Below are 6,712 nucleotides of genomic sequence, written 5' to 3'. Positions count from 1 at the left end.
CTCTCCAAATGAAATTTTACTGGTAAGAATCCCAATTAGAGAGCTCTCTAATTGGAATTCTTTACAGTAAAATTCCATTTGGAGAGCTCTCTGATTTTAATTCTTACTAGTACAATTTAATTTGGAGAGCTCTCTAATTGGAATTCTTTATAGTAAAATTCCATTTGGAGAGCTCTCTGATTTTAATTCTTACTAGTAAAATTTCATTTGGAGAGCTTTCTAGTTTACATTTACATTTAGTCATTTAGCAGACGCTTTTATCCAAAGCGACTTACAACTGAGGACTAAACCAAGCGAGTCATCGTGAAGAGGCAAAAACAACGCAAGAAGTGCTCAAAATACAAAGTTCAGACATTGCTCAGAGTAGCATAAGCCAGACAAGCGAGGATTTAGAGGAAAGGATTTTTTTTTTTTTTTTTTTTTTTTTTTGTTATGTTATGTTAAGTGCTCCCGGAAGAGATGAGTTTTCAGTTGTCTTTTGAATGCTGTCAGGGATTCTGCATTCCGGATGAGGGTGGGGAGATCATTCCACCAGCATGGAACCGTGAATGAGAATGTTCTGGAGAGTGATTTAGTGCCTCGCTGTGATGGTACCACGAGCCGTCGCTCATTGACCGATCGTAGGCTTCTGGTAGGGATGTAGACTTGTAGTAGTGAGTGGAAGTAGGAGGGAGCTGAACCTGTGGTCAATCTGTAAGCAAGCGTCAAAGCCTTGAACTTGATGCGAGCAGCGAGTGGTAGCCAGTGCAGAGAGATGAACAGAGGAGTGACGTGGGCCCTTTTGGGCTCGTTGAAGACAAGACGAGCTGCAGCATTCTGGATCATTTGTAGAGGTTTAGTTGCACATGATGGAAGTCCAGCCAGAAGAGCATTGCAGTAATCAAGCCTAGAAATGACCAGGGCCTGGACGAGAAGTTGTGTTGCATGCTCAGTTAGGAAAGGCCTGATCTTCCTGATGTTGTGCATAGCAAACCTGCATGATCGAGCTGTCTTTGTAATGTGGTCTGTGAAGGTCAGCTGATCATCAAAGATTACTCCAAGATTTCTGACCGACCTTGATGGGGTGATTGAGGAAGATTCTAGCTGGATAGTGAGGTCGTGCTGTAGAAACAGATTGACAGGGAGGACGAGAAGCTCAGTCTTTGCCAGGTTGAGCTGCAGGTGATGTTCCTTCATCCATGCCGAGATGTCTGCCAGACAGCTTGAGATCCGTACAGCTACATCTAGTTGGAATTCTTACTAGTACAATTTAATTTGGAGTGCTCTCTAATTGGAATTCTTACCAGTAAAAATTAATTCGGAGAGCTCTCTAATTTTAATTCTTACTAGTAAAATTTCATTTGGAGAGCTCTCTAATTGGAATTCTTTATAGTAAAATTTAATTTAGAGAGCTCTCTAATTGGAATTCTTTATTGTAAAATTTCATTTGGAGAGCTCTTTAATTGGAATTCTTTAAGGTAAAATTTCATTTGGAGAGCTCTAATTGGAATTCTTTATAGTAAAATTTAATTTGGAGAGCTCTCTAATTGGGATTCTTACTAGTAAAATTTCACCTGGAGAGCTTTCTAATTGGGATTCTTACTAGTAAAATTTCATTTGGAGAGCTTTCTAATTGGAATTCTTACTAGTACAATTTAATTTGGAGAGCTCTCTAATTGGAATTCTTACCAGTAAAAATTAATTCGGAGAGCTTTCTAATTGGGATTCTTACCAGTAAAAATTAATTCGGAGAGCTCTCTAATTTTAATTCTTACTAGTAAAATTTCATTTGGAGAGCTCTCTAATTGGAATTCTTTATAGTAAAATTTAATTTGGAGAGCTCTCTAATTGGAATTCTTTATTGTAAAATTTCATTTGGAGAGCTCTTTAATTGGAATTCTTACTAGTAAAATTTCATTTGGAGAGCTCTCTAATTGGGATTCTTTAAGGTAAAATTTCATTTGGAGAGCTCTAATTGGAATTCTTTATAGTAAAATTTAATTTGGAGAGCTCTCTAATTGGAATTCTTTATAGTAAAATTTCATTTGGAGAGTTCTTTAATTGGAATTCTTACTAGTAAAATTTCATTGGGAGAGCTCTCTAATTGGGATTCTTTATAGTAAAATTTCATTTGGAGAGCTCTTTAATTGGGATTCTTACTAGTAAAATTTCATTTGGAGAGCTCTCTAATTGGGATTCTTACTAGTAAAATTTCATTTGGATAGCTCTCTAATTGTAATTCTTTATAGTAAAATTTCATTTGGAGAGCTCTCTGATTTTAATTCTTACTAGCACAATTTAATTTGGAGAGATCTCTAATTGGAATTCTTGATAGTAAAATTCATTTGGAGAGCTCTCTAATTGGGATTCTTACTAGTAAAATTTCATTTGGAGAGCTTTCTAATTGGAATTCTTACTAGTACAATTTAATTTGGAGTGCTCTCTAATTGGAAGTCTTACCAGTAAAAATTAATTTGGAGAGCTTTCTAATTGGGATTCTTACCAGTAAAAATTAATTCGGAGAGCTCTCTAATTTTAATTCTTACTAGTAAAATTTCATTTGGACAGTTCTTTAATTGGAATTCTTACTAGTAAAATTTCATTTGGAGAGCTCTCTAATTGGAATTTTTTATAGTAAAATTTCATTTGGAGAGCTCTCTAATTGGAATTCTTTATAGTAAAATTTTATTTGGAGAGCTTTCTAATTGGAATTCTTACTAGTACAATTTAATTTGGAGTGCTCTCTAATTTTAATTCTTACTAGTAAAATTTCATCTGGAGAGCTCTCTAATTGGAATTATTACTATAAAAATCCAATTACAACAAGTAACACTGGTAACATTTTAAGGTAAAACGGCTTGCCATACCGTGTTGAGCTTGAGCTTTTGTCCTGAGCTGCAGACGTGTGCTTAGATAAAGACCGCATGTGTTTGAGCTTCATCACGGCCGTGTCATCGGCTCATTCTCTTCCTCACGCTGTGTGTGCGCAGATAAGAGATGCACAGATTCACTCATAAACACACAACGCAACAATACAAGAACTAATACAAGGAATGATTCACTTCTGTGCTCATTAACTCCCTCGTGGCAGGAGAGATGCAGCATCTGTTACCACTGACAACAACTCTCAGATTCAGCTTTATATCTATGATGGGCATAGAAAACAAAAACATTACAAAAAAAATTTTATGTTTAACCTCATGTTAATGTTTTATTTCCTCATGGTTTTTGCATATTTTATTGTTATTATTATTATTATTTTGTTCTATACTGTACAATTTGTTGAGTTGTTTTTGGCATTAATAAAGGCATTTTAATTTAAGTTAAAATTCAGATTTATTGATTTTATTAAACGTTTTAAGTTCCAAACATGATGAGTTCTGATGACATAATAATATTGATTATTGCATCAACTTAATATTGTGTGTAATTTAAACTGTTCATCGATTTTTAATTAATTTGAATGAAATTCTCTTGATATCTTTGAAAATTGGGCCATGGATTTCTAGTTCCCAGCATGCTTTGCACAGGACTGGATCAGGAGAATAAATTTGAATATGAAATTAAGTGTTCATATTTTATTTGTGTTTTAGTGAAGGGAAAGACCTGGGGACTCCTGAGACTTATATTGCATCTTTTAAGAAGGGGCATAATAGGTCTATAATATTTCTAATATTAAAGGGGGACCTATTATGCCCCTTTTTACAAGATGTAATATCAGGAGTCCCTGTGAAGTTTTAGCTCAAAATACCCCACAGATCATTTATTATACCATGTTGTAAATGCCCATTTTTGAGTGGAGGGAAAAACATTGATAAGCTTTGTAACATCAATTGGTTCAACGGCCACAACTCAGTAGTTGGAACAACTTAATTTTCAATAATTAAGACACATTTTGCTCCAAATTAAGCTCATTTAACTCACAAGAATTTTTCACTACCAGTTGCCATACATTTTTTTTTTATGTTGAGCCAAAACATTTGTTTGTGGGCAAGTGTTTCAGTTGATAATTTTTACATTGATGTTATTTGACTCATTTTGAACATATAGATGAACTCATGAGACATTAGAGCCACTAAACTTCATCATTATCATTTTCACCCTCATTTCTGTACTTGAATAATAATTAGAGATCTCATTACACACAACTGACACTGGCAAGTCCTGACAAGATCTTTAATACTCTCACACACACACACACACACACACATACACACACACACAATCCTGCAGCCGAATTATTCCTATACTCATGAGTGACAACAGAACCAAACTCTCAGCATTATTTCCATGTCTTTCTGAATAATGTTTTCACATCATGTCTCAGTCAGTTGCTGACGCTGCTGGATGTCCAGTTTCAGATGATCCAGTGTTTGACTGAAGTGTCAGATGATCCTGTGCTGAAGTGTGTTTGACTGAAGCGTCAGCAGAGCGGCTGAAATGCGTCCCATCTGCCCTTCCAGCAGACGGCCAGCGGATCGAGTTCCTGATCGCTGAGATACGCATGCCCTGGATTTCCATGTGTCACAATACCACTAAAAACCCAAGACCAAGAACCAGAACCAGAAACCAAGGATCAAGTATCATGAATAGTTGTAAGACGCTGGATTGAGTGTCTGGACGTCTGAATGAGCTTCAACCTCAGCAGGACACACACTAGTGATTAAATATTCATCACACTGCTTGAATAAACCTCAGCGTGTTTGTAACAAAAATGTTCCAAGAATGTCTTTGTCATAAATGATGACAGAATGTTAATTTTTCAGTGAACGATTCCTTTAAAGGGATTCCCAAAAATGAAAATTAGCCCATGGTTTACTCTCCCTCAAGCCATCCAATAGGTGTAAATTACTTTCTTCTTTCAGACGAATACAATCTGAGTTATATTTAAAAAATATCCTGGCTCTTCCCAGCTTTATAATGGCAGTGAATGGAGGACGAGATTTTGAAGCCCAAAAAAATCTATCCATCATAAAAGTAATCCATACGACACCTGGGGTAAATAAAGGCCTTCTAAAGCGAAGCCATGCGTTTGTGTAAGAAAAATATCCATATTTAAAACTTTATAAAGTAAAATAACTAGCTTCCGGCCAAACGGACAAACGGATTCGACTTAAGTCTAAGCGCAACTTATGGGAGTAATGCGACGAACTGCTGATATTTACGCTGCGCATGACGCACAAGTAGAGACTGAGTATATTCGTTTGGCCGGAAGATTGTTATTTTTACTTAGTAACGTGTTAAATATGGATATTTTTCTTACACAAATGGTTTCGCTTTAGAAGGCCTTTATTAACCCCCCAGAGCAGTGTGGAGCACTTTTATCATGGATAGATGCACTTTTATCATGGATAGATGCACTTTTATCATGGATAGATGCACTTTTATCATGGATAGATGCACTTTTATCATGGATAGATGCACTTTTATGATGGACAGATGCACTTTTATGATGGATAGATGCACTTTTACGATGGACAGATGCACTTTTACGATGGATAGATGCACTTTTATGATGGATAGATGCACTTTTATGATGGACAGATGCACTTTTATGATGGACAGATGCACTTTTATGATGGATAGATGCACTTTTATGATGGATAGATGCACTTTTATGATGGATAGATGCACTTTTATGATGGACAGATGCACTTTTATGATGGACAGATGCACTTTTATGATGGACAGATGCACTTTTATGATGGATAGATGCACTTTTACGATGGATAGATGCACTTTTATGATGGATAGATGCACTTTTACGATGGACAGATGCACTTTTATCATGGATAGATGCACTTTTATCATGGATAGATGCACTTTTATGATGGACAGATGCACTTTTATGATGGATAGATGCACTTTTATGATGGATAGATGCACTTTTATCATGGATAGATGCACTTTTATGATGGATAGATGCACTTTTATGATGGACAGATGCACTTTTATGATGGACAGATGCACTTTTATCATGGATAGATGTACTTTTATGATGGACAGATGCACTTTTATGATGGATAGATGCACTTTTACGATGGACAGATGCACTTTTATCATGGATAGATGCACTTTTATCATGGATAGATGCACTTTTATCATGGATAGATGCACTTTTAAGATGGACTTTTATCATGGATAGATGCACATTTATGATGGAGATGCACTTTTATGATGGACAGATGCACTTTTATGATGGATAGATGCACTTTGATGATGGATAGATGCACTTTTAGGATGGACAGATGCACTTTTATCATGGATAGATGCACTATTATCATGGACAGATGCACTTTTATGATGGATAGATGCACTTTTATGATGGATAGATGCACTTTTATCATGGATAGATGCACTTTTATGATGGACAGATGCACTTTTATGATGGACAGATGCACTTTTATGATGGACAGATGCACTTTTATGATGGATAGATGCACTTTTATGATGGATAGATGCACTTTTACGATGGATAGATGCACTTTTATGATGGATAGATGCACTTTTATGATGTATAGATGCACTTTTATGATGGATAGATGCACTTTTATGATGGACAGATACACTTTTATCGTGGATAGATGCACTTTTACGATGGATAGATGCATTTTTATAATGGATAGATGCACTTTTATGATGGATAGATGCACTTTTACGATGGATAGATGCACTTTTATAATGGACAGATGCACTTTTATAATGGATAGATGCACTTTTACGATGGATAGAT

The sequence above is a fragment of the Rhinichthys klamathensis genome, unplaced genomic scaffold (assembly GCF_029890125.1).
Source record: "Rhinichthys klamathensis goyatoka isolate OS25496 unplaced genomic scaffold, OSU_Roscu_1.1 h1tg000462l_1, whole genome shotgun sequence".
Lineage (NCBI taxonomy): Eukaryota > Metazoa > Chordata > Actinopteri > Cypriniformes > Leuciscidae > Rhinichthys > Rhinichthys klamathensis.
This window is presented reverse-complemented; position numbering follows the sequence as displayed.